This window comes from Strix uralensis, chromosome 1 (genome assembly GCF_047716275.1).
Source record: "Strix uralensis isolate ZFMK-TIS-50842 chromosome 1, bStrUra1, whole genome shotgun sequence".
NCBI classification, from domain to species: domain Eukaryota; kingdom Metazoa; phylum Chordata; class Aves; order Strigiformes; family Strigidae; genus Strix; species Strix uralensis.
Window position 1 is genome coordinate 169,993,825 of NC_133972.1, and position 27,071 is coordinate 170,020,895.

The window sequence follows — 27,071 nt, forward strand, 5'->3', positions numbered from 1 at the left end:
TCAAGCACCTATCCCTAACGTTCTCAGGGAGTTGGTAAGCTCTGCTCACTGATTCAAAAAGCCATTTTGCTGGTGCATACACAGAAGGAATTGAACTAATGTTACTTTTGCAAGATGCCGAAATCCAACTAGGACTGCAGGTCAAGACCATCAGCTTTGCAAGAAATACTTATAGGAACAGAAGAATAATCTCCAGTTTCTGAAAACGAAACCTGTTCTTCTGATCCACAGGCAACAGGACTGTCCCTGTTCCTGTTCCCACGGCTCACATGTACAGGCCCCAATCAGAAAACCTTGAGCTGTGCAGGGAGCTGCAGACTCCTGTCCATGGCCATACACTTTGGTACCGGTAGCCTCCTCTCAGCCTTCTACTCTCTCTGGAATCCTCTCACTGCTTTATCTTGGTTTTATAGTTTAGATATCAGATCTCTGAAGAAACGGTAAAAATAAAAACTTCCTATCGCTCCTTCTCCAATCTTCTGCAGAACCTGAAACGTAACTTCACCACTTTCAAATTAGATGTTAAATCTGTACAGTTTACTACACACCCTGTTTCCACTTTTAATTAACAGCTCAAAATAAAGACATTCATGCTCTGCAGCTCTGCCAGAACACAATTATAAAACACGATGCTGTAGAAAAGCCAAAGGTACTGAGCTACTTGCCATTATGCACTGCCAGACTGGGTGTTACTAAAATGCAACACCAAAATAAGGAGGAAAGCAACCAGAAGTTCCTCTTACTGATGTCAACTTGTCTACAAAGAAAATACCTACTGGGTAACTGAACCTTAGGAGGTATTCTGGGGACCAACATGAGCACATCTATTGGAGAATAAAACATAATTGGAAATTGCTGGTAAAATGAGTCAAAGCAAAGGAACAGCTATTAACAGCATTAAACCCTTGTACTTGAGTTTCTTCCTATCGTACATAGCAGCTACAAAAGGCAGACTGAATATTTATCAGTGAACTGGAACAGCAGCAGCTTTGCTGTGCCTCTTCCATTTAAAATCATCATGGCTTAAGAAGTGGCTCAAGGATAAAAGTATTATGAAAAGACCTAATATCGTGAAAAAAAAAAAAATCAATTCGATCATTCTAATGGGCAATGTCAAAACCAAGAACTTTCTGGCTGATATTTCTGTCAAATATTATTTATCTGCATAGAAGTAAAAGCCACATCCCTTTCTGTATGCAGAGACATGTTTGTTAACATCTGCATATTTTTCAAATTATTTGAAGCTGGAAAAGCCAGCTATTTCTTAATAAGATGGTATTCTCTCAGGAGTACTGTAATGAGAATTTTCATCATCATGTGACAAAATTGAGAAGTAATACCTCTTGCTCATTCTATAAAGAGGTACCTTGAGCACTCTGATTTGTATCTTCACATTTCACTAATTCAACCAAATACATGCCTTGACTTTTCTTGAATAAAGAATAAATAAAGGTATGGGAAGTTAAACAAATCCCATTTTGATTTCATCATCATCCAGAAAGTCATTAAATAAATTCATCGTTGGAGACTCTATTTAGCAGTGATCATTTCTAATCCCAAAAGAGCTGAAACTGTCATTCAGATCATGAGGGGATTTGAAAGCCAAACAGCAGCTGAGTTTTCTTGAGCTGCAGCTCACCAAGATGCAAACATGAAAATCCAGCACAATTTGGTGGCTCCATAATGCACAATAAGCCATTTAAGAAAAATCCTATATAAGGCATTTTTCAGAAAGGATATCTGTATTGAAAGTAATGGCAACTACTTGTTCATTATGGTTTATATGCAAAGATGGAATCCAAGGGAAGTCCTGTCTGTGGTACTACCAATTGGCTGGTTTTGACTGAGTGATAATTTCCCCAATAATATGTTTTCCATCCGCCCTGTATTTTTGTGGCTTGAATTTTCATTTTCCTGCTATAGGAAGAGACAGCATTGCCTCATGTGCTGCTTTTAGACTTTTCTGCATCTTTGCTCTCCAGGGTGTTTCAAAATAAATGTCTACTTTCTTCCTATTGTCTACAAAGAAGCTGTCCTTCAGGCAGAGGCACCGAACATGCTGGTGTTCAGCCTCCCACCAGCTGCTTTCCTCCTCTACTCCCAGTTGTGCTGTTCTATCAGAAGAAATTTGTGGCATTAAACATTTCTCTAAACTAAAACTATTTGGAAAAACTTTTTATACAGATTCTTAGCAGTGCATTGAATTGAACTTAATGCTTCTTTTATTAGAAGCAAACTTTATAACATGAAATACTTTACAAGCTGCAGTTCAGACTTGCTGATATATTAACCATCACTTCCTACATTTTCATTTATAAACTTTACAATATTTTCAGAACCTGGATGCTGTAGACATGCAGAAGAAGAATGAAAAGCAAGGAAAAAAATAAAAGTCAAGATGTGGCAGTCATACTATGACTTCTTCAATTTTCCTTTACTTATTACGCCCAGGGCTTTTATAAATCCTTCTATAGTCATCACACATGTCAAAGAGACACATGTGCTTTTCAGGCCATTCATGACTAGAACACACTCTCTATTAAATGTATGAAAGAATTCAGGTTTCTCACTGTTGAGATTTCTCATCAGAGTACATCTTGATCTTTTGGTGAGCAGAAATGTTGTCAAGGCTCTGTCTCAATGAGATGGTAGCTCTCCGGCCAAGCTGGGACAAGTGCTCCAGAAGAGAAGGCACTTGGGCAAGAAGCAACAGGATACTGCCCTGCACTGGGCTTGGAGAAAAACCAGCTCTGACGTACAGACTTTCTTATTTTCTAGTACCTTTCATGGAATGCCACAAATAATTTATGCTCAGGGTTACACTTTACATGAGATAGGATAGTACTAAATATCTTAATGGTTGGACTATCTGCCACTTGCTTCCTCAAAGAGAATCACAGAGCAAATGGAAACTGAGCAAGTTATTTCACTGTCCTATTTCAGCAGACTGCATATAGGTAGTCAGGAAGACCAAAGAAGACGCAATTGCCTTGACGCTGTCACCATCCCCTGCTCCCACAGATCCTCCTGATTTCAACTGCACCTTTCAGGAACTCCACACTTCCTAAAATTAAACACTAAGAGACTGCCCAAGGCAACAGACAAACAGCTATTGAGTTGGAGAGTGAGGAACAGAACCTAGAATTGGATTATCCATCACTGCACAGGAGCACCAGCTCTATATTTAACAATGAGCACTTCTCAGTCAAAGATTCAATAGCTTAAATGCTCTTTTAATGATGTGTTTACCCAGATAATCTCGGTATCTGTTTGACACATATAAATGAGGCCAGATTAAAGATCCACATTTGGATTAATTCAAGCAAGGTGCTCCCAAAATGATGTTTTCATCTAAAAGATCAGAATTAATTAGTCCCAATTTAATACATGAGAAGAACAAGATTATGTTTCTGATCCTCCCAAATTCATTTTAGTCACTTAATATGTGCCTCATAAACAAGCTGGCACTCACTGACTTTGGGACATGGTGTAACTCTCAAGGATTTGTTAAGGACTAAGTCAACAATTCAGATCGAAGACAACATCTGGCAGCCCAGGACTGCTGAAGCAAGAAGGCTGCCTCAGACAAGGGAACAAGCTGTTGCTACCAAAACTTAGCTGCATCTGTGCACTCGCTCAGGGCTCAATTTACGATTTGTCAGTTAATAGGACAATAATCAGAGGGCCAGACGTTACCATCAAGGGGAATTTAAAGTTTAGCAGCATGCTTTGAACAGTAGAACTATTTAAGAAGCAAATTTATTTCTGAAAGGTAATACACAACACATAGTCAAGTTGTGAAAACAACTCTTAAATCCCGATGTTCTTCGTCTTTCCTAAATGATCGTTTTTCCTTTCCCCATTAAAAGCACCCTCACTCGGCCCTTCTGCCTTACGTCGTTTCACGCACCTTTTCCCTAATTCCTTGACAGGCACGTTTCTTGGCAACATCCGTTATTTATAGGAAAGAGCCACGAGGACAGAAGACAGGGATGCATCGATGAGCTATAATACAGGGAGAGACAGACCCTGCTGTGCTGCCAGCACTCGGCAGCTAAGGCAGTTGTGCCACAGAGCAGAAGGAGCAGAATTCGACTGCTGCTCATCAGTGTTAAGTTTTGTGATGTATTTGATTTCATATTTTTTTAAGCAATGCAAACACAGTCCTCAGAAACACTACTTATGCATAGCTATGGTTATCCAGCATTGCTGTGTGTCCTCGAGCCTCTCAGTTATGAATAAGCCCATGAAAACTAGGGAGCTTGGAGTTAGGGTTTATGCTGCCTTAAATGACCAATTTCATTCTGATTGCTGCTGCTCCCAGTTGACAGTGGGAAAGAGGAATTACAGGGAAACAGATTTCTCCATTTCTTGAAGCTTAAGTCATGGCCAAGTGTAACTCTGGAACCTTTTATAATCAAATACAATATTACATCTCATACGGAAGTGACCTGGAAGAAGTCTACTCTGACTTCCCGTATCATATAGGTGAGCATGCTGTCCTTTAGACTGCTCAACCCATGCATCTACCAAAGCATTACAATTAGGTAGTTCCAGTATTATTGTTTTATTCCACAGGTTTTAAACCCAGCTACCTGCTCTACCACAGAAATGAATTATGAGGTGTAGCTAAGCTGTAACTGCAATGAAAAGGCAAGTGTTTGTTTTGCTCTACACAAGAGCTGGGCAAAAGAAACCCTCTAAGACCAAGCTTAATGCTTCAATATAGGACTTTTTTTTTTTAGTTTTACCTGTTTTGAACACTCAAGTGCAGCAGGGCAATGGTGATGCTGTTGGGTTGCCTCCCTAATTTCTGTAAAGCTGTAAGAAACCACTGGGCTAATTTAAGTCAAAGACAGACATTTGTTATTTTTTCTGAAAGTATTGAGGCACATACACAGACATAAAAATAATTTGCTGTTCAGCTTCTTACATAAATTAAATAATAACAGCTACATTATTTCTAATTTATCCCTTAAATCACTCTATTTTCTTTCAAGGGAGTTTTGTAAAATGACTCAGCATTATTAAGTGTCTCAGCACCCGCTTTTTCCTGTGGATTTTTAGATTTCAAAAGAAAGCTGGTGGTAATGTTTTGATGATATGTCAAATAGTTCTATGTGTTGTTTTATAATTAAGTAAAATTTAATCCTTGGTAATTAAAGTATTAGGTTGTTGAATATCAGGCTTCTCCCGAAATCTTATTTTCAAATAAACTGAAATTCTAAATAAATTCTAAATTAAAGAGAAAGCAGCAAAGGAAGCCAATTTTCCCTATTTAGCACTTACAGTTATTTCTCCAAAGTTTTGCTAAAACAATGCCAACCTAATTTTTAGGCTGATATACTTCCAGCATAAACACTGCATCCTCTCTTACAGCTTTCAAATGTTAGCAAGTACATATAATCATTGAAGAACAGAGTACTACAACACAAACCCATGACAAATCAATGGTTGCTGGTATTCTGCCTCCATCCTTTTTGTCAACCACAACTACTCAATCACAAACAAAGTAATGTGCCTAATCCTGCCAAAAGACAGATCTATCTTTTACTTCTTACCCATTTTCATAACCTTTTGGTTCTAGTAGAAAGATTCCAAGGTAAACATCTGAAAAAAAGAGATCACTCAGTATTCAACATGTTTGTGTACATGTGAAGCCAGTGTTTTAGATGTTTTTATTCGAAATGTTGTCTCCCAACCCTACTGATGAAACCAATAGCAACATGTCATGATTGTGACAGATTTTTAAACAAGTCAGTAATCACATTTTTGTATGTGATTCTTCTACATTTAAGAAAGAAGGCTAAAGGAAAGCAATACTAAAATTCAATTTGAATACACCATTATGAAAGCTAACCTAAATTTGAGATTGAGCTACTAAATATACAGCAAGCCAGGGAAGAATTTTGTTTTTAAAAAAGTCAAGTATTATAAGGAATAACCAAGTTATCCTCTGTACCACTCTGGAATAATGCTCCATCAGCAGTAAATAAAACAGGAACTCTAAAATGTACGGGCTTCTGCTTGCACAGCTTCAGTTAGACACAGAAACCAAGGTGTGGGTTGAATTTCACTGAATCAGTGGATTTATACTGACATAAAAATGCAATGAGACAGAGCTGAATGGGAACTATATTCCTGCAGGCTCAGCTATTTCACCTTCTCTAATAATTCCTATGGACCATCGAGTTGTTGACATATTTTTTCTCACTACTAAGAAATATTGACAATAAGTATATATATATTTCTTGATGATAAAAAATTTAATTTCTCCCACCTATATCGCTTCCTTACATATTTTTCCTACATCACATTATGACAAATCTTCTGTGATTTTAAAAGCTCATTTTTCATTCAGATTGTACCTCTATTCAAAATAATTTTTTGCAATGGCAAATCCCCAATGTGAATACGGTTAGGGCTTGGGTCCACTGAGTTATCTAACTTTAATGCTTATTTTTAATCGTATGAGTAGTCTCCCTGAAATGTAATAGTTATATACGCTTAATGTTGATCATAGTTATTAACAGCTTTTGTATCAGGCACTGCCTGGAAACATTAAGAACAAAGCTCCATTCTTCAGAGATACCTATAGGACTAAGAGATGATCCATACTTTGCAGCACACTCACTATATCACAGACTAATTAAAGTAGCATGAGAAGAATAACAACCACCTCTTCTCTTGTTTTTCATTATTCTTCACTAAATGCTCAGGGAATCCAATTGTTTCAGATTCTTTATGAATTAGACTCAATATATTGTAAAACTGCCCTGAAAAAGCCTCTAGTTAATTTGCCTAAGGTAAACAAAGAAAATCACACTACTTTAAACTCTTCACCTCTATACTTAGAGCAAAAAGGCAAGCTAGTAGGTTGTGCGTTTTGTCTAGCATCTTTCCATGGCATGTTTTCATGATAATCAGTTTCAAAGAAATTGAAGATAAAAAATAGTAGACTCTTGCATCCACTCCCTGCATATATTCTCCAGTGTTTTCCACCAGAGGAGCGAGTCGCATACATCTGGGCAGGGAGACCACTGCTAAAGGTGACTTTTCATGGACCAGCCGGTGCCTTCTTCCCAGAGTGCTTAGTCAAAAACACCTAGGGGTAGGATTCAGCTCAAGATTAAGACATCTAAATTCAGTCATCTGCCTGTAGGTATGTCCACGTGCAATTGGTGTTTGAAGTTCCATGTGAGTGAATGGAGTTCGAGCTGCCACAGTTGATGGCACACAGGAGGAGGAGAAGCTGGGCAGCCAGTACAGTATCGCTTCCAGGACCCAGGGAATTGCTCTACCAGCTCCAGACTCTTACAGTCTAATGTGCTTCAACAGGCACATGGTCATGCTAAACTGTCCTTTTAAGATACATTATATAACATACATATCATTTATACTGTAACTTTTTAAGTACATATTATAACAGTATAAATTATCATACCGTTTATTTCAAAATTTTCATTGGTAACACAGTTTTTATACATTTTCATATGCTCCAAAAGTATTATATTTCTGGCAACCTCTCTCACTATTGTCTGTAGATTGATCAACATCCAACAATAAATTAGGACAGCACCCATCACACATACAGACAAGTCCAACCTATCTGGATTCTGACCTGGCTATTCTCTTGCTATCAAATGCAATATTCAACTTAGTATCTTCTTTTAAAGACACAAAGGTACCCCCTGTGTTTCGCGTTGCTTGCTTGATAAAGCCATTTCACTTCTCACACTTCCACCTGTAAAAGGAGCCACAATTTAATACCTTTGAAGAGCAGCTGACACCTTGTGGAAAACTTTAAAAAAAAATTCCATTCTGAAGGAGTTTTCATAATATTGGGCGTGTCTGCTGTTGGCTTATTCGTGGTATATAACAACAAACCACTTTTTAAGGCAACACCTCTTTCAAAGGCCTCATCCCCAAAGAGAACAGCAGTTTCTACAGCAACCAGTTGTGAAATCTTAAGTCCAGGTTTAGCACATAAATAAAGCAAAGTGTGAAGAAAAAGGTTCTTTTCTACTAAAATTCTCTGTAGTGAAGAACCAAAGAAAAGCAGGCTCAACAAGGAAGTCCAGTGGAAGAGCTATACATAAAGTTTCGGGAACTTTATCAGCTACATCAATTTACCACAAATGTCTTCAGTAGTTATATTGCATCTGAAACATCCTCACCCTGTGTGCCATAAAAATGCATAATTCTCAAAGTCTGTTCCTGTATCATATTTACCTCATGGATTTTCATTCCTCAATATTTTAACACCTTTCTTCCTGATTCTCCCCTTTTCATTTTGGCATAACTAAGCAGAGTTGAATCTCTCTTGAGGTTCAAGTGTGTGAGCAGTGTCTCACACAGAAAAGAAGACATCTGAGGATCAGAGATACAAGGAGCATCACTGGGGTTATAGAGATGGCCTCACCGGAGGGATAAATGTAAGCCCAAAAGGTCTGTGTGTGCCTGGACAGTAAATTGAACATCCAGATGTGGATGAGATGAGATGATAGCACTGAATGAGAAGAGAACAGGGAAGGGTGCTAGAACATTTGTAAGGCAGTCATGGGGATATACTTTTAAGCAGAGATTAAGCAGCTAATTAATTGATTAATCAAAACAATTAACTAGATGTCAAATCAGCACAGCAGCAAATTTAAACAGTCAATTAATTCATATATTCAAAAGAACAGTAAATAATTAATAAGGAATTAAAGAGTTTGTTAATTATGTGGCAGTAGATTAGTTATGCAGAAAACTAAGTGAGAAGCAATTAATTAATTATGCAGAGAATCAAATGAGCCACAAAATATTTATGCAAAGAATCCATACAAATGGGCAGTTTAAAAGCAGATGGGTGGCAAAAATGCTGAGATACGTTAAAAAAAAAAATTGTTTAATAAGGATCAATTACTGGCAACTGTAGCTAGCTAAGCTATTAAGAAAACCATTTGAATCAAGAATGAAAGTCAGGTCAGAAATCAATTGAGTGAGGAGAATTAGGTTATCAAATAGATTCTAAACTAAAGACTCATCCAGACATTGGGAGTTATTGACAGTTCCAAGGGACAGGTCTGGTTTAGAAACAAACACAAGTCAGTGAAATTGAAATGGAGACTGAAAATACGCCTTTGCCACAGTATTTTACTACCATAACCTCGCCATCTGCTTTGCCATCTCCCTTTGCTCTACTGCCCCAGTCCTGTACCCTGCATTGTATTCAGTTTAGATTATAAATTAATTAGGATTCACATCGTACATTCATCTGTAAATTGTCGTGCATACAATTGTAGCATCAGACAAAAACAATACTCTGCATGAACATCATCTCCAAAGTTTAACTATCCCAACATGCCTTCATTAAAATTGTAAATGAGCTGCATAATGGATCTGAGAAAAAGGTTTCATTTACATTAGTAAAAGGGACTGAGATGTACATTATGGCATCAATGTAACTAGAAGGTAAGCTACACAGATGTGATGCTACGAACTTGTCCAAGTGGTGCCTCCGTAGTCAAACACAGATAATATCAGGGCTCAGTAAGACACATTATAGTGTTTATCCATAAAAGATAACTGATTTGAAATTCCTGTTTTATTACTCAAATGATTGAGATGAATTTTCAACACATCAACTAATGTGAACCTATGCAAAAAAACCCCCACAGACTATTTCTGTGTTATGAAGTAACGCAAATTCTAAAAGACAAGGTGGTGATGATTGGATGCAGCAGGTACAGTCATAAATCAGATGGAATTCGCCCATGTTTAACGTTCATGGTGCCACTGGGTATCCTAGAGGAGGGAAGCACAAAGGCTTCATTTTCAAATCCAAAGGCAGTTTGGAGATCTGAGAGTGTGTCTATGTACAGAAATGCAGGAAAAATATATGTACTTCAAAGACAAAAAACCAAATGTCAACCTCAGTAGTTGAAACGGATTAAAGCTGTGAATACATTCAGGAAGCATTGGTTCAAGGCTTCACAACAGTGTATGCCTCAGAGTATGGCTGCTCTAAGGATGACAGGACAAGGTTTATCTGCTTCCAAAACAGGTAAGACAGATGAAGGACTGTGACACAAACTGCTGTTTTTCGAAAGCCCCTAAGTCTCCTCGTTCACACTACAGCTGCTGCTCCACATCCTCTGGGCTCTCCCTAAGCGAAATCAGCTGGCCTGGCAAAGGATGGAGTGGAGGCACAGTTGGGTTTTTTGGTGCCCTTGGCTTTGCTCCCCTGAAAAACTGATTCTACTGCCTATACCTACAGTCAACCACGGATAGTGCATTCCAAGGTGAAATGGCCTTAGTCCTTTCTAGCTTCACTTTTCTACATGGTCCTTATTACAGAAACAGGATTTGGAAACGGTGAGTACAAACACCCATTGCAATATGTCTCAAAGTGGTCTTCACACTCAAAAAAGGTGAGAACTGCTGCTGCCACTGATGAAACCCAAAATTATCAATGTTTTAATTCCCAGCCAAAACAGCCTGGGAAAACTCTTTTCTAGAGGTGGTCAAAATTTCCATATGCAACGTAAATACTTTTCCCTCTTCAGGCTCTACCAAGATCATTGTCCATCATAGTGGTGCAGCCCAGGAAAGTCACTTAATGCAAACACAGGCCCACTATCAGTGAAGGAAGAGTTGGTATGTGAACTGTTACAGGAGCTTGACCCCTACAAATTCATGGGCCCTGGCAATATCCAACTGAGGGTGGTAAGAGAGCTGGCTGACATTGTTGTGAGGCTACTCTCCATAATCTTTGAGAAGCTGTGGAGATCAGGGGACGTCCCAGAAGACTGGAAGAAGGCTAATCACAGAATCATTCAGGTTGGAAAAGACCCTTGGGATCATCAAGTCCAACCATCAGCCCGACTCTACAAAGTTCTCCCTTACACCATATCCCCCAGCATCTCATCTAAACGACCCTTAAACACATCCAGGGATGGTGACTCCACCACCTCCCTGGGCAGCCTATTCCACTCTCTGACCACTGTTTCTGTGAAACTTTTTTTCCTAATGTCCAGTCTGAACCTCCCCTGTTGCAGTTTAAAGCCATTCCCTCTTGTTCTGTCACTAATCACCTGTGAGAAGAGACCAGCACCAACCTCTCTACAATGTCCTTTCAGGTAGTTGTAGAGAGTGATGAGGTCTCCCCTCAGCCGTCTTTTCCTCAAACTAAACAGTCCCAGCTCCTTCAATCACTCCTCACAGGATTTATTCTCGCCCTTCACCAGCTTCATTGCCCTCCTCTGCACTCGCTCCAGCACCTCGAGATCTCTCTCGTATTGAGGTGCCCAAAACTGGACACAATACTCCAGGTGTGGCCTCACCTGTGCAGAGCACAGGGGGACTATCACCTCCCTACTTCTGCTGGTCACACGATTTCCAATACAAGCCAGGATGCCGTTGGCTTTCTTGGCTACCTGGGCACACTGCTGGCTCATGTTCAGCTGCTTGTCCATTAGAACCCCCAGATCCTTTTCTTCCAGACAGCTCTCCAGCCACACTTCCCCAACTACACCACCAACTAATGTCACCCCCAACTACAGGAAGGGCTTAAAGAAGGATCAAGGAAATTATAGGCCCATCAGTCTCACTTCAGTGTCTGGGAAAATTATGGAATTATCCTGAGGGCTATCACAAGTCAAATGAAGCACATGATTGCAAAAAGCCAGCATGGATTCACCAAAGTCAAATCGAGCTTGACAAATGTGATCAGCTTCTACAACAAAGTAACCTGCTCGGCTGATGTGGGCTGAGTGGTGAACACTCTCTACCTGGATATCTACAAGGTTTTTAATAGTGTTCCCCACAGCCTCCTCCTAGAGAAACTGGTGCGTTATGGTCTAGACAAGTGGTCTGTGCAGTGGGTGGGGAACTGGCTGACAGGCCACACCCAGAGGCTGGTGGGAAATAGCTCCTTTTCAAACTGGCAACTTGTCACAAGTGAGGTCCCCCAGGGATTGATATTGGGCCCAACGCTGTTAATATCTTTCTAAGTGACCTGGGTGATGGGATCAAGTGGACCCTGATGAATTTGCTGATGATACCAAACTGAGTGGGGAAGTGGACATTTCGGAAGAGAGAGCCACCCTGCAGGAAGACCTGGATAGGCTGGAAGAGTGGGCTAAGAAGAACCTTATAAAGTTCAACAAGGACAAGTGCACTGTCTTGCACCTGGGAAACCATAATGCAGGAGTGTAGCACAGGCTGGGATCTACCCAGCTGGGGAGCAGCTCTGTGGAAAGGGACCTGGTGAACAACAAGCTCAACAGGAGTGACCAGTGTGCTGCTGCTGCAGAGAAAGCCAACGGGATGCTGGGCTGCATCAACAAGGGCATCACCAGCAGAGATAAAGTCATTATCTCACTCTACTCAGTGTTCATCAGACCACACCTGGAATACTGTGTTCAGTTTTGGTCCCTGCTACACAAAAAAGCTGTGAACAGGCTGGAGAAGGTCCAGAGAAGGGCCACAAAGATGATCAAAGGACTGGACAGCCTGGCCTGTGAGGAGAGGCTGAGAGAACTGAGTTTGTTCAGCCTTGAGAAGAGAAGGCTTAGGGGAGACCTTGTCACCATGTTCCAGTGTTTGAAGGGTGGCTACAAAGAAGATGGAGACTGCCTTTTTACAAAGAGTCACATGGAAAAGATGAGGGGTAATGGGTACAAGTTACTCCTGGGGAGATTCCGATTGGACACAAGAGGAAAATTGTTCACAATGAGAACAATGAGCCACTGGAATAATCTCCCCAGGGAAGTGGTGGATTCCCCACCATTGGACACTTTTAAGATTCAGCTGGACGGGGTGCTGGGACATCTTGTCTAGACTGTGCTTTTGCCAAAAAAGGTTGGATCAGGTGAGCCTTGAGATCCCTTCCAACCTGGTATTCTCTGATTCTCTGAAATCCTTTCCCCCTGCACACACACACAGAGCTTCATAGAAGATGCTGTAACAGCCTGACCTAAGGTCTGAAGCATTCCTCCAAAATGAAACCCCTCAACATTTGTGCAAAATTTGCGATAGAAGCACTATTTATTAAAGAAACATTTCATTGTCGGAAAGAATTCAGAGCTTTGCAAATCTGTACAGAGGAAAAGTGAAACAAATAAACAGTGACAATAAACCACCATATTAATCTCTTTGGATTTATAAACTAACCTCCCACTATTATTTCAAGAAAAGTCTCAACAGAAACAGAAAACAGCTGAAAAGGCCACTATGCCTCTTTAATAGCTGCTATGAAAACCACTGTTAGAAACCACAAATTTATCACTCAGTTGCTTTCTGTACCTTATTCTCCTTGGTGTAGCTTACTGCTCATCACAGGTTTCCAACTCAGGATAAAAACACAAGAACATTGTGGAAGGCTCTAAGATGCAGTAACAACTTCTATAGCATTAGGCAGGACCTGCACTTCAAAGAAAACTTTTATTTTCCCCTAGTGAAGGACAGCCTTCCTTCCCCCAATACCTTCATATGCCACAAAAAGACAGTTCAGAAACATTCACATTTAATAGATGGACCCACGTTTTATCATGAAGTGAAAAAAACCTAAATGCGGATTTTTATTGTGAAAGATATCAGAAAGAGACAGGTTTTCTTGTATCATCTTGTTGGCCCATGGAGGTCCAGGAAGGATGTTTTCTGGAAGCTCATTTGTCAAAACACACCCATTTAGGGTGACTACCTGATAGGTTACATATACTGCAGTGAAAATCAAAATAATTTTTATTTTTCTGAGAAAAATATGCAAGCCTACTATTTAATGATGTCATAAGAATATAATATACAAATTCATCTTGTTTCTACCTAATAGCTTTAAAAGTATATTCTTGTGAGCATCCTCTCTCCCAGGACTTCTCTCCAGGCACTGTGTTGGTCCGTTTCTCTACAAGATGCCAAGTCGTAAATCAGAAAGAAAATAAAACCAGTAAATTATACTTAAAATAGTATTATAGACAGAGTAAAATAAAATGCTTGCCAAGTGGGAAAAAAAAGAAATCAATATTATTTAACACATTTCTAGATTGCCAACCACCACAGCACACAGGAGCTTACAACAATAAAAATACAACTTCAATACAGTACCAACAGTGAGCAGCAACAAAATCGATCAAAAGCTAAGTGAAATGCATGAAGCTTTGGTTCTAGACAAGAAAGCTCTCCTGTCCTCCCAGAGCAGACTGCAAAGCAACAAGAGTGGGCTCTGGCAAGAAGTCTTAATGGTTACAGCAAAACTAAGGAAAGCAAGGTTACAGTCAAGGTTTTATATCCATTGTTAATACTGATGAGAAAAAATGTTATTAAGTGGAAGAAAATAATTAAATGTTCAGTATTTCAAAGTGATTCAAAATAACAAGAGATCTCTTATACGCAAATACTACACAGTATTATTTTTCAAAGGCCCCTCTGAATTCATCACAAGACCCCACATTAAGAGCTAGAAATATATATACAAGAGTCAGGGACAGTCATCAGAGATTTTCCTCCAGGAAGGTAAATCTAAAACATACAATGGAAAAGACTGTTGCCATCAAAGATCTTACTGTATCACCTCACTCTACCTAAGGACTTACTTAGAGCAATGAGCATTTCCTATGTTTACAACTGAAAGAAGTTAGCTAACTGAATTTTAAGTGAAGAATTACTTTCTTCCAAGTGTTCATTCATTAGTGAATAAGAAATAAGAAGAAAAATCACTGGATGCCTTTCCATACAGTATGCTTAATCTGACCAGGAAAACCATTCTTGTTTTCAGAGTAAATATAGCTTTTTACACATACATTTAGTATCCCCCACAAAAAATATATATCTACATTGGTGTGACTCTTAGCAGCTCTGAGCATGTGAGAAAAAGGGGGAGGCAATCTTAACCTTCTGATTTAGATAAGGGCTGACTAACAGAGATATCCCAAATATCTCTTGTTAGGAAATGATGTTCAGACAAATGCTGAAGACTTCTGATATTTTTCCAGATAGTTGAGAGGCAAGTCTGAGCTACTGACTCAATTTGGCTGTCCAGAAATTCAACCCACATTGCATGTGCACATCAACTACACGGGCAGCAGTTCCAAAGCACCCATCGAGCACACACAGATAACATCCAAATGTGTGTGTTGATATTCCGACGAGTCCAGAGCACATGTGAGTCAACAAGCAAATGATACATAATGTACAACAACATTTCTTTCCAAAAAATCCTGGACAGGAATATGTAGACATGTGCTATATATCTGATATATATATTCCAGCTGTTTCTTATCTTCTCTGTTGCCAGAGGCTCTGCTGCTCTCCTCTCTGTCTCTGGCAGTTACAGAAGTGAGAGAAAATGCAGGACAAACAGATCTACCAAAGGGCATAGATCCATATGGTACAGAGAAATATGGGAGTGCACCAGCATCACCACTAAGCAACAAACTCAAAGCATTGCAGAAGACTGATACTGCCAGAAAGAGTGAGGAGAGAGGCATGGTGAGAAGCTTCACAGCCAGGGGAATCTGCAAGTGGAGGTTCATAAACCAGAAAACTGAAACCCAGGCAAAAGGGGCCCTTAATCCCGTTTTACCTAGTCACAGCAGTGGTTTAATCAAATTAAGATCCTCAGCTTAGTATCTGCTTCACTGGATGAAATGTAATGCTTTCAGCCCTTAAGCTAAACGAATCAGTGAAAATGATGAATTTTAATATTGGCCCTGGCAGTGTGACACCACTCATGGCACTGTCGTCTTCTCACAGACCAAAACTTGACTTTGCAAATGTACAGAAGCAGAACATCTAACTCTCTGGACCTCCAACTGGCCTCAAGACTTTTCCAGTTAGGCAGTATTTATTAATACAAAGGAACATATGAGCCAAATGCTTTTATTGCTTTACTAATCACCTTTATTGATATTTGCATGAAACCTGTCTATTTTCTCAGTCCATCTGTTCCTGCTGCTCATTTATAATGTGAACTTCTAATTCTGCCTTGTTAGAACTGGCTTATATGGAGGTAATTATGTCAGCAAAAACAAAGGTTCATGATTTCTAATGGACAATGAGAAGGAGAAGCTACAAGATTTGCCATTAATGTCATTTCTAGTAATCCTTAAATAGAACTGCTTGTACTTACAGACTTTTTCAGGATTTATCAACTGCATTAAAAACTCAAATAGATGTTATGTTAAACTAAAAAGCAAATTCTTTAAAGAAAGAGTAAAAATACTATGTCTTCTAAGCTTTCTTGAATGCAACCAGAGCAGTAAGTAATAATTTAAGGTGTTCAGAAGACACCAAGCTGATTTCATTACCTCTGTATTCACTTCACAAGACCCACAGAGACATCAGACAACTCCTCATCCGTGTACTTATGATATAAACACAGAAACCAGAGCTCTTCACAGACAGTGCCTCTGCAGATCCACAATAGTGTTCCTCACCGATGTTATTTATAAACTGACTGGGCACAAACAGAAGGTCCCATTCCTTGGGTGGTTGGGTCCCATCTATTTAAATAATATCAAAATATGTGACCTAAACTATACTGCAAAACTTTTGCCAGCACATCTTTAAAAAATACCAATTAGTAGCATGGCTAATCCAGTGTATACTCAACCCTTGGTCTCCGCTGGCACAAATACCTCCTTTAGCTGGTGAACTGTTGGTGTTAAGAAGACCTCCAGAAAAGCTGTTATATAGGGAAGTAGCACAGATGTTCGTTTTGTCTGTCTGAATTGAAAACTGGGCATTGTGTGATGAATTTTTTTTGAGTTGTATTACAGCTTAGGTGTACTCACATACTCAACACACTTCAAATAGGTGTGGGGCATCAGTAAACATATCCACATATTCAACAAAGTTCAAATCTGGTTAAATAGGTACAGTGAGGCCAATGGGGATCAGAGTACACATCCACAAGGTAACATAAAAGGAGCACAAGATTTGGATTTGCCTGAACTGTAATGATGAATGGCACGTGAGAAAGAAAACCTGAAAGTCCTGACCACCTAAATCCAGACTATCTCACCTCTAGATGGTCAAAACAGCAGCAGCTGGAGAAACCAGAGTATCAGTTGTCCAGGCCTCATGTGCTTCTATTAATCAAGTTTCTGCCTCAACAGCAAGGTTGGAATTTGCTGTCTCTTGAAGCTGAATGGATAGTATTACAACTCTGACCGTAGGGCATAGCAAGAAATCCTGCCCCCTATGTGCAAAATACATTGGTAAGAGGGTGCTTTTCCATATAGGTCTGATACCTTTTGTGGAAATGTTTAATTACACTAGCCAAGAAAGGACAATTTTTGACAGGATAAAATAGATCTCCTCTATACCACCATGGGAGTAGCTATCCTATTAAAACCTTTGTAATGTAGACTATTAGTAATGTGCCTCACCGTGCCATGGTGAACCTAAGATTCAAGCTTTCTTCACACATCCTAATCCATATATCCAATTTTGTTTTTGAAATAAAGACATATATTTGAGAAGGACCTGAAAATTCCCTGGGCTAACATCAAGCCTATTCAGGAATCTATTAAATAAATTGTAGTTTATTTTTCATTGGGAAAATAAAATTATATACGTGAGACATTCACTACTTCATGGGTAACATTCATATATTTCTAGCGTGAAACTCATTTCAATTTGCAAAGATAAATGTCTTGATTTTTCCTCTTTGCTTAGTAACAGCATGGAGGGTAATACAAGCTGGGAAAGCCGGCATTTTTCTTTGAGCAAATTCTACTCAGCAGGATCCAAATACTTAACTGGAGAAAATCAGCATAATTTCATGAACAGTAGATGCTCAAGAAACACTCACCTTTCTGAGAAGTTTTGAAAAATTAGACTTTTTTTATTATTATGTTAGCCTGCAGAAAGTTAAATTTGATTAGGGTAATCAATATTGCTTGGAAATCGTGATACATAATACCAAAGTAGCTCTTTCCTAGAAAACTGAGGATGGAATGAATGAATGAGGCATAGCTGCAATGCAGTGTTTCTTCCAACAGCGAGACCTGAAAACTTCCCTACCAGTTCTCTAAATAGCAGCTGTGATTTCTTTTTCTAATTACAATTCACTCTCTCTCTCCTCTTCCAACCCCAAACTAATTTTAACATAGCTTCTTGTTAATTAACTACACTAATTGGTAATGCTTCTTGGCAAATTTAGCAGGTTTCTGCAAGCACTGTCTCTAATATCTATGTCTAAATGCATATTCATCCTGATAAAATTCATGAAAAATCCCTCCCTCCACTCTTTACATACTTCTCATTCAAAAATCTATCTTCTTCTCTTACCTAAAGACTGGCTGTGAAGTCCCAGAAAGTTCTGAGAAAACCACTACTGAATACACTATAAGCCAGAAATTAAATAAGCACATCCCATGCTATAAAGCTCTATTCCTCCTCACATTTTCTCCTGAGGGTCTTCAGATATATCGTAGTTACTAATTTCTGAATTTATTAAGGAAAAAAAAAATAACATGCAAGTGAAAACTAATTTCGTTCAGCCCTGCAAATACGTTATTAAGTGCTGAATCTTCTCCGAGGTTTGGAATTTAATGAATTAAGGAGTCCAAGTCATCTATAATGGCGTGGAGCTCTGCTACATGTAGCTGAATTTAGCCACAACCAACCAGTCAATGGAAGCCACCGGGATTTAGCTTCATTGAAAACTGTTTATTTATTCAGGAACTCAAATATTGGTTTATCCAGACACTAAGCTAACTATAGATTTCAAAAAGCTGGCTTTAATTATTTTTAATTATTTTTTAAACACTTATCTGTACGTTACAGCAATGCAACCAAACTATGCCGTGACAGTGATGTTTCTGCCCGGATTTTAGACAAGGGAATCTTGCATCACCTCCTCTTTGATTAGCCAACATCTCCTATCCCAAGAGCCCAGCACCTTGCATGGAGAAAGCGCTACGGACCTCTTTGCAAACAAATGTGTAGATTCTACTGGAAATACCTGCAGTATGTTACTGCACAACTCAATATTCAGCTTTTGTGATTTGAAGGAAGGTAAAGAAACTACAGTAGTATCCCCTCCATTCTTGTCTCACCCGCTTTCCTCTTTCATGTTGCACGCAATCTGGAGCAAGAAAAAGGGGTTTTAGGAAGGTACTTCCTAGAGAAGCTCATGCTTTCCTGCAATACTGTTCACTTCAGGAATGATTGTGCAGTACCTACAAATGGGTAACTTCCCCAGAAGTGTGGAAATCACTCCAAGCTGTGATTTCAGTTTCTGATAATAGTTATATCCCATACTAGCCGTTCCCCCCTGCCTCATTGCTGCTGTTCTCGGTACAAGACTACTTCCAGTGCATATCTGCGATGAGGTTTGTTAACTGTAGCAAGATGGGTGAGAAAAAAAGAGGACTTGAAAGCATTTGAAAGTCGTTCTAGAATAAATTCTGCAGCCACATAATACTGCACTGAGACCTGGGAAACAAGAGCAGCTGCCAACTCAGCTAACGGTAACTGAGTAAACAGTAGAGTGAAAATGCTGGAAAATAACTGCTAATAGGACTGGGAACAAAAGTGTCAACTGGATCTGTAACAGAAATCACATCCACAGCAACACATCTGCCTGACCTGCAGCATAATAAGTAGTTCACAAGTCTTAGTCTATAGAGTAATGAATAGCTCTAAAAGCTATAAATCTTTCAATCGTTCATTACAAAGTGACAACTGTTACCATGCCAGAAAGGTGTCATCTCTAATTTGTGTCTGCACTTCTCTAATAAGACACTTATGTCTTGATTTTAATGTATGTCTAAAAAATATACCGTTTGCACTCTCTTCCTATTTAATCTTTAAAAGTTTTCATGATTTTGTGTACCCGTTTAAATTTTTCTCAGTGGAGTTCAGAATTATTACTGAAGCTTTCTCCCCTCAAATCCAGCAGGGATCCTTTGTTCAAAAACTCTACAGAGCTGAGAGATCACAACTTCCAAAAGAGAAATGACTGAACTAGCATCAATACAAGAGGAAGAAACAATTGGGGAATAAAACCCACCCTGATTCAAGACTGTGTTCTGCAAAATCTTTGTGCTCATGAGTCCAACAACCCTGCCAAGCTTATTCAGTCTGTTAAGATCCTAACCTAAAGCACTGGGAAGAGTAGCCAAATGTATTAGCAAACCAAAATTAAGTGTTAGCTAAAGTAACAAGTACACAGAAGCAGCTACCAGCAATACACCCCCAATGCAACACGCAGCTGCAATTTGCCAGAAGTGCATCATGACAGCAAGTGGTTTATACCAGACCTCCTAAACAATTTCAATGTACAGCCATTACATGCTCCATGCCATTTCACATTACAGAAAAATCTCACTAGCTTTAGGTATAATGTTACATTAATTTAATAAACTTCAAAATATGTATTTCCACACTGGAGTTTACCTGTGCCAAAACTCTAAGAAATGTACCAGTCTTCAAAATTAATGTGGACATTTCTCTAATGAGCAGTCAGACAAAACAATTTTTTGCATAAACAATATTTCACGCATTCAGTTTTTGTTATTTTTGCTTTTAGCTACTTCCAAGAAGACATAAATTCAGCCCCTAACACTAATAAGCAGAGAGCCTCCAGGGGTTCCACTTAAATCTTCCTAGCACGAAAAGTACACCATGAAAGAAAAGCCAGTGTGTGCAGCTATTCACATACTCAGCGGCATTCCTTGAATTTAACCATGCAGAGTCAAGTATCTGCCCTATAATACTGTTTCCTAGTTTGCAAAGAACATGCGGAGTAACCACTACCCTACACCTGATCTACTTGCAGGAATACCATAACAACTTGTATTCAATGAATTTGTACTCTGCCTAGGAAGGGTAACAGCAGCAGCAAAGCCAGGACCAGCAAAGCCTCTGACTCCAGCTCCATAGCGAGGTTGAGTGCTAATTCACTGGATAGCTTGTATGGAAACTGGACCTTCTTTCCCTGTCACTGTTACCCATCAAAGCTTAATACAAATAAATGTGAATAAACCTACAACACTACAAACACCTCTGGCTCTGAACAGCATCGTCAACTACAGATTCATAGTCACGTCTGCCCTGTAACAGTGAAATGTTCTTCACAACTGTTTTTTACTTTTTGTAGAAATACTAAGAGATGTTTACTTTAAAATGTATGTGGGCAGCTTAAGTACTAGAATCACACAGCAGCCACACTTGCAAAGCAGCAGTGTTGAAGAGAGAACATCCTGCCTGCCATCGTTTCTGGAGGAACTTTCCTCACATTGACAGAATTTGGCTTTCTCTTTAAAAACCAAAAAAATCAGCAATCTAAATATGTCAAAGAATCTGGTAAACAGCTCACACGACAGTCATTAAAATCCATTGCTGGAATATTACTAAAAATATTTCAATATAAACTTTTGATACATTATGTTTTCTAGAGTTTTTTCTGCCACAGTAGCATACAGTATCATACTACTTAAGGAAATACAGCAAAGGATATTAAATATAGCCATATTGATCAAAGTTTGGCTTTGAAAAAAAGGATCATAAAACTGAAATATGTCAACATTACTTCATTCTGATGGCCATTTTAGGGCCATAGAGCAAACCAACAAAGGGAAATTGCACTTATGTGCATCTAAATATGGGGAATATCAGATGATCAATAGTTATTTGTTTGCTATTTTTCTGTCTAAAGATTCATAACACAGTAATGGCTGCAGCAAAAAATCATTGCACAGCTTCATAAACTCCTTAAAAAAATGGCATTTTGCATTTATGAGCAATACCTCAAGGCTGATGACGATTCATCTTTAAATCCCCATTGAACCAACAAAAAAGAGGCTGTACAGGCCATGGCCATGCAAACCTCTCACAACCTGCAGACACCATGAGCCTCTGTCCTGACCAAGACAAACCACAGAGCACATGAAGGGAGGTTACTTCAACACCTACCCAAGTCCCTGCTCTTTCTTGGTTGTAACACGATGGTGCTGAGAGCAATGTGCAGAAGACCAAAGAAAAGACCACCAAATTCTTTACATACAGATCACTAAAAAGCCTCCAAAACAGAAAGGTGCTTGTATATCACAGGAAAAAAAAAATCTATAAGTTTGCTAAAAATATAGCTCACTTACCATGTTTCCACAGCAGGAAAACACACAGAGGACCTGTGCAGTTGAAAAGATTAACACATGGTCTGGAAAACGATTGACTAGTGGAGGGATGAATTTTGCTGACAACAGAAAATTGTTCAGAATAATCAAAATCAAAAGCTTACTGTGAAAAATTATAGCATTTATATACCATAAAATGGCAGCTGAAATGCAAAGGAGGGCAGATAGGTCTGAAGTCTGTATTGGGTTTGCATGGCAAGGTTTTGGTAGCGGGGGGGCTACAGGCGTGGCTTCTGTGAGAAGATGCCAGAAGCTTCCCCCATGTCCCACAGAGCCAATGCCAGCTGGCTCCAAGACAGACCCGCTGCTGGCCAAGGCTGAGCCCATCAGCAATGGTGGTAGCGCCTCTGGGATAACAGATTTAAGAACAGGGGGGGGGGGGGGGGAATAACTGCATCAGGAGAGAGGAGTGAGAATATGTAAGAGAAACCACACTGCAGACACGAAGGTCAGTGAAGAAGGAGGTGCAGGAGGTGCTCCAGGCACCAGAGCAGAGATTCCCCTGCAGCCCATGGTGCAGCCCATGGTGAGGCAGCTGTGCCCTGCACCCATGGAGGTCCATGGTGGAGCAGATCTCCACCTGCAGCCTGTAGAGGACCCCACGCCAGAGCAGGGGGATGGCTGTGAGCCTGTGAGAAGCCCACAGTGAAGCAGGGTCCTGGCAGGACCTGTGACCCCATGGAGAGAGGAGCCCACGCTGGAGCAGGTTTGCTGGCAGGACTTGTGACCCCGTGGGGGACCCACGCTGGAGCAGTCTGTGCCTGAAGGACTGCACCCTGTGGGAGGGACCCACACTGGAGCAGCTCATGAAAAGCTGCAGCCCAAGGGAAGGACCCACGTTGTAGAAGTTCATGGAGGACTGTCTCCTGTGGGAGGGACGCCACACTGGAGCAGGTGAAGAGCGTGAGGAGTCCTCCCCCTGAGGAGAAAGGAGCGGCTGAGACAACGGGTGATGAACTGACCATAACCCCCATCCCCTGCCCATCTGTGCCACTGAGGGGGAGGAGGTAGAGAAATCGCGAGTAAAGTTGAGCCCAGGAAGGAGGGAGGGGTAGGGGGAAGGTGATTTTAAGATTTGGGTTTTATTTCTGATTATCCTACTCTGATTTGATTGGTAATAAATTAAATTCAACTTTTTCCCAAGTCAAGTCTGTTTTGCCCATGTACAAACTGGTAATTGCTGCGTGATCTCTCCCTGTCCTTATCTCGACCCACAAGCCTTTTATTATATTTTCCCTCCCCTCTGCAGCTGAGGGGACTGGTAGAGTGGCTTTGGTGGGCACCTGGCACCCAGCCAGTGTCAAACCACCTAAGTGATGGGGTGATAAAATGGCATCTGAAATGCAAAGGCAGGCGGATAGGTCTGAAGTTAATGTAAGCACTGACAGCTTCTTAGTCATTACCACTCCATAAGGAGATCTCGGGTATGCGGTAGGCAGCTCTAAGAGAACTGTAAGAAATACGAATGCTCAGCTCACAACACAAAAGAAAACAGCACGTAAGACATTAATAAAGAATGGGATTGAAAGTAAGAGAGAAAACACTAGTGTGCTACTGTAGAGAAATCCATGGTGTGCCCCTATCTCAGGCACTGCAGGCAAAGCAATCTCAAAGAGAGCAGAACAAGAGAAAAACAGGATGACAAAAAAAAAAAAAAAGATGAAATATGGCACTTTCAACATGAGAAAAAAAAACAGTATTTTGATTCTACAGCTGGTAAAATAGAATCTGATACAGATGTATAAAATCACGAATTATAAAATAAAGATGACGAGGGAGCAATTCTTTCACAGTTCCACATGACACAACTGGGACACAAATGAAGTTATCGAGTGACGAAGGTAAAGCAAACCCTAGAAAATATATTTCAGACAGCACAGCTGAACTGTGGGACTTCACCACCACAGGATACTATAGGGGCCAAGAGTATAGAGCCTCAAAAAGAGACTAGGCTAATTTGTGTCACATAACACCATTAGCAGCTATTAAGTTCACTGTAGTTGCAGATGAGAAAGTCCTGAGCCTGCTTGTTCCCAGAAGCTGGGATTGTAATTCCCAGACACATACATACGGGAAGGATCACCTTGTATTGTCCCTGCTCCTTACACTCCCTTCTGAGCCACCAGCTACCGGCTGGGATTAGAAGCCAACTGGGAGGCATTAGAAGATAACTCGTGAGGCAGATCAATAAATCTGTGTCCTCCACCTGCATGGCTGCTCCCAACAGTTAGCTGGGCAGTGAACAAATGTCTGCTGAAGGGCCCAACCACTCAGAAGGTGAACTAGAGTGTCCCAACAGGAACATAATTTAACTGGAAAATTGGAAGGACACATTACACAAACCCCCATCCTCCTCTTCCTTCCTTTTGTCTGCAAAGGAGAAACTGACTTTTGATTTACTAAGTAGTTACCACACAGTTCCTCCTAGTTTAAGTACTCAAGTGTTGTGCGATCCTTTTACTTTCCTATTCAATTTACTGAACTTCAGATATCACAGATATATCATCCTGTTCTTGGACAATTTCAGATGGTGATTTCTTCTTTCCCAACAGAATATTTAAGGGCAGAAATATAGTTTATGATACCAAATTGTCTAATGCTTACAATCTGTTTCTGTGTAAAGGGGTTCATTTTTCCATGCAGTATTAAAGGAGAAATATAACAAATAGCAAGGGCTGGATAAATAATCTCCTCTCCCAATTTAAAATCTACAGCATTTTACACCAAAGTAATTTTAACTGAAAGGAAAATCTAAGTGGTCATTCATCACTGGGAATAAATGCTGTTATTATTCTCCAAGTCTAAGAGCTGAAGCCTGCAAGAGACCATCACTGCTCCCAACAAGTCAAAAATATTTAAGTACTGATATAAAATTCCAGTGTTTTGTATTTCCATTGTGACAACTTCCAAGAAAATTTTCATTTAATATGATTCTACATAATGAAAACTTATCTTCCAAGGGGATCTGAATGGTATGAGGGAAGCTGGCATTGGCCTGACGAGAGGACAAATAAGGGCAGATTGCAGGGAGAGAAAAAAGGCAAGAAGCTTGATATAACAAAGGTGATGGAGACTGTCTAAAAAGCTAGGAACAAAGGGACTATGAAAAAATCAAGTATATGTACAATAGTCTGTTTCAAACTACAAGATGAGAAAAACTTTTTAAAGCCAAGAAAATATAAATTTTAAGGCAGTAAAATGGAAAGCAGGAACCTGAGAGGCCTCCTCCTAAAGCCTCTCATATGATGCTTCCAGCTGACATTGTCTTTTCAATGAAAGAATTCTAGTAAGTGTTTAAAAGAGTGAAATTTCATAGAATCACAGAATATCAGTTTGGAAGGGACTTCAAGGCTCACCTAGTCCAACCTTTTTTGGCAAAAGCACAGTCTAGACAAGATGTCCCAGCACCCTGTCCAGCTGAATCTTAAAAGTGTCCAATGGTGGGGAATCCACCACTTCCCTGGGGAGATTATTCCAGTGGCTCATTGTTCTCATTGTGAACAATTTTTCTCTTGTGTCCAATCGGAATCTCCCCAGGAGTAACTTGTACCCATTACCCCTCATCTTTTCCATGTGACTCCTTTCAAAAAGGCAGTCTCCATCTTCTTTGTAGCCGCCCTCCAAACACTGGAACATGGTGACAAGGTCTCCCCTAAGCCTTCTCTTCTCAAGGCTGAACAAACTCAGTTCTCTCAGCCTCTCCTCACAGGCCAGGCTGCCCAGTCCTTTGATCATCTTTGTGGCCCTTCTCTGGACCCTCTCCAGCCTGGCCACAGATTTTTGTGTAGCAGGGACCAAAACTGAACACAGTATTCCAGGTGTGGTCTGATGAACACTGAGTAGAGTGAGATAATGACTTCTTTATCTCTGCTGGTGATGCCCTTGTTGATGCAGCCCAGCATCCCGTTGGCTTTCTCTGCAGCAGCAGCACACTGGTCACTCCTGTTGAGCTTGTCGTCTACCAGGACCCTCAGGTCCCTTTCCACAGAGCTGCTCCCCAGCTGGGTAGATCCCAGCCTGTGCTGCACTCCTGCATTATGGTTTCCCAGGTGCAAGACAGTGCACTTGTCCTTGTTGAACTTTATAAGGTTCTTCTTAGCCCACTCTTCCAGCCTATCCAGGTCCTCCTGCAGGGTGGCTCTCTCTTCCGAAATGTCCACTTCCCCACTCAGTTTGGTATCATCAGCAAATTCATCAGGGCACACTTGATCCCATCACCCAGGTCACTTAGGAAGATACTAAACAGCATTGGGCCCAATATCAATCCCTGGGGGACCTCACTTGTGACAAGTTGCCAGTTTGAAAAGGAGCTATTTCCCACCACCCTCTGGGTGTGGCCTGTCAGCCAGTTCCCCACCCACTGCACAGACCACTTGTCTAGACCATAACGCACCAGTTTCTCTAGGAGGAGGCTGTGGGGAACAGTATTAAAAACCTTGTAGATATCCAGGTAGAGAGTGTCCACCACTCAGCCCACATCAGCCGAGCAGGTTACTTTGTCGTAGAAGCTGATCACATCTGTCAAACTCGATTTGACTTTGGTGAATCCATGCTGGCTTTTCGCAATCATGTGCTTCATTTGACTTGTGATAGCCCTCAGGATAATTCCATAATTTTCCCAGACACTGAAGTGAGACTGATGGGCCTACAATTACCTGGATCCTCCTTGAAGACCTTCCTGTAGTTGGGGGTGACATTAGCCTTCTTCCAGTCTTTTGGAACATACACTGATCTCCACAACTTCTCAAAGATTATGGAGAGTGGCCTTGCAACGACGTCAGGCAGCTCTCTTACTACCCTCAGTTGGATATTGCCAGGGTCCATTGACGTGTAGGGGTCAAGTTCACATACCAACTCTTCCTTCACTGACAGTGGGTCTTGTGTTTGCAATGACCCCGTTTTTTGTTCCCAAGGCCTGGGGCCCAGCAGTGCTGGTAAAGGCAG

At 40.4% G+C, this 27,071-nt stretch overlaps 1 protein-coding gene across 3 annotated transcripts in view; it reads right to left on the reverse strand.

The window, feature by feature from the left end:
- TRAPPC9 (trafficking protein particle complex subunit 9) overlaps positions 1-27,071 on the reverse strand; it is a 535,677-nt gene that overhangs the window by 186,940 nt on the left and 321,666 nt on the right. The gene's annotated exons all lie outside the window — the stretch shown is intronic.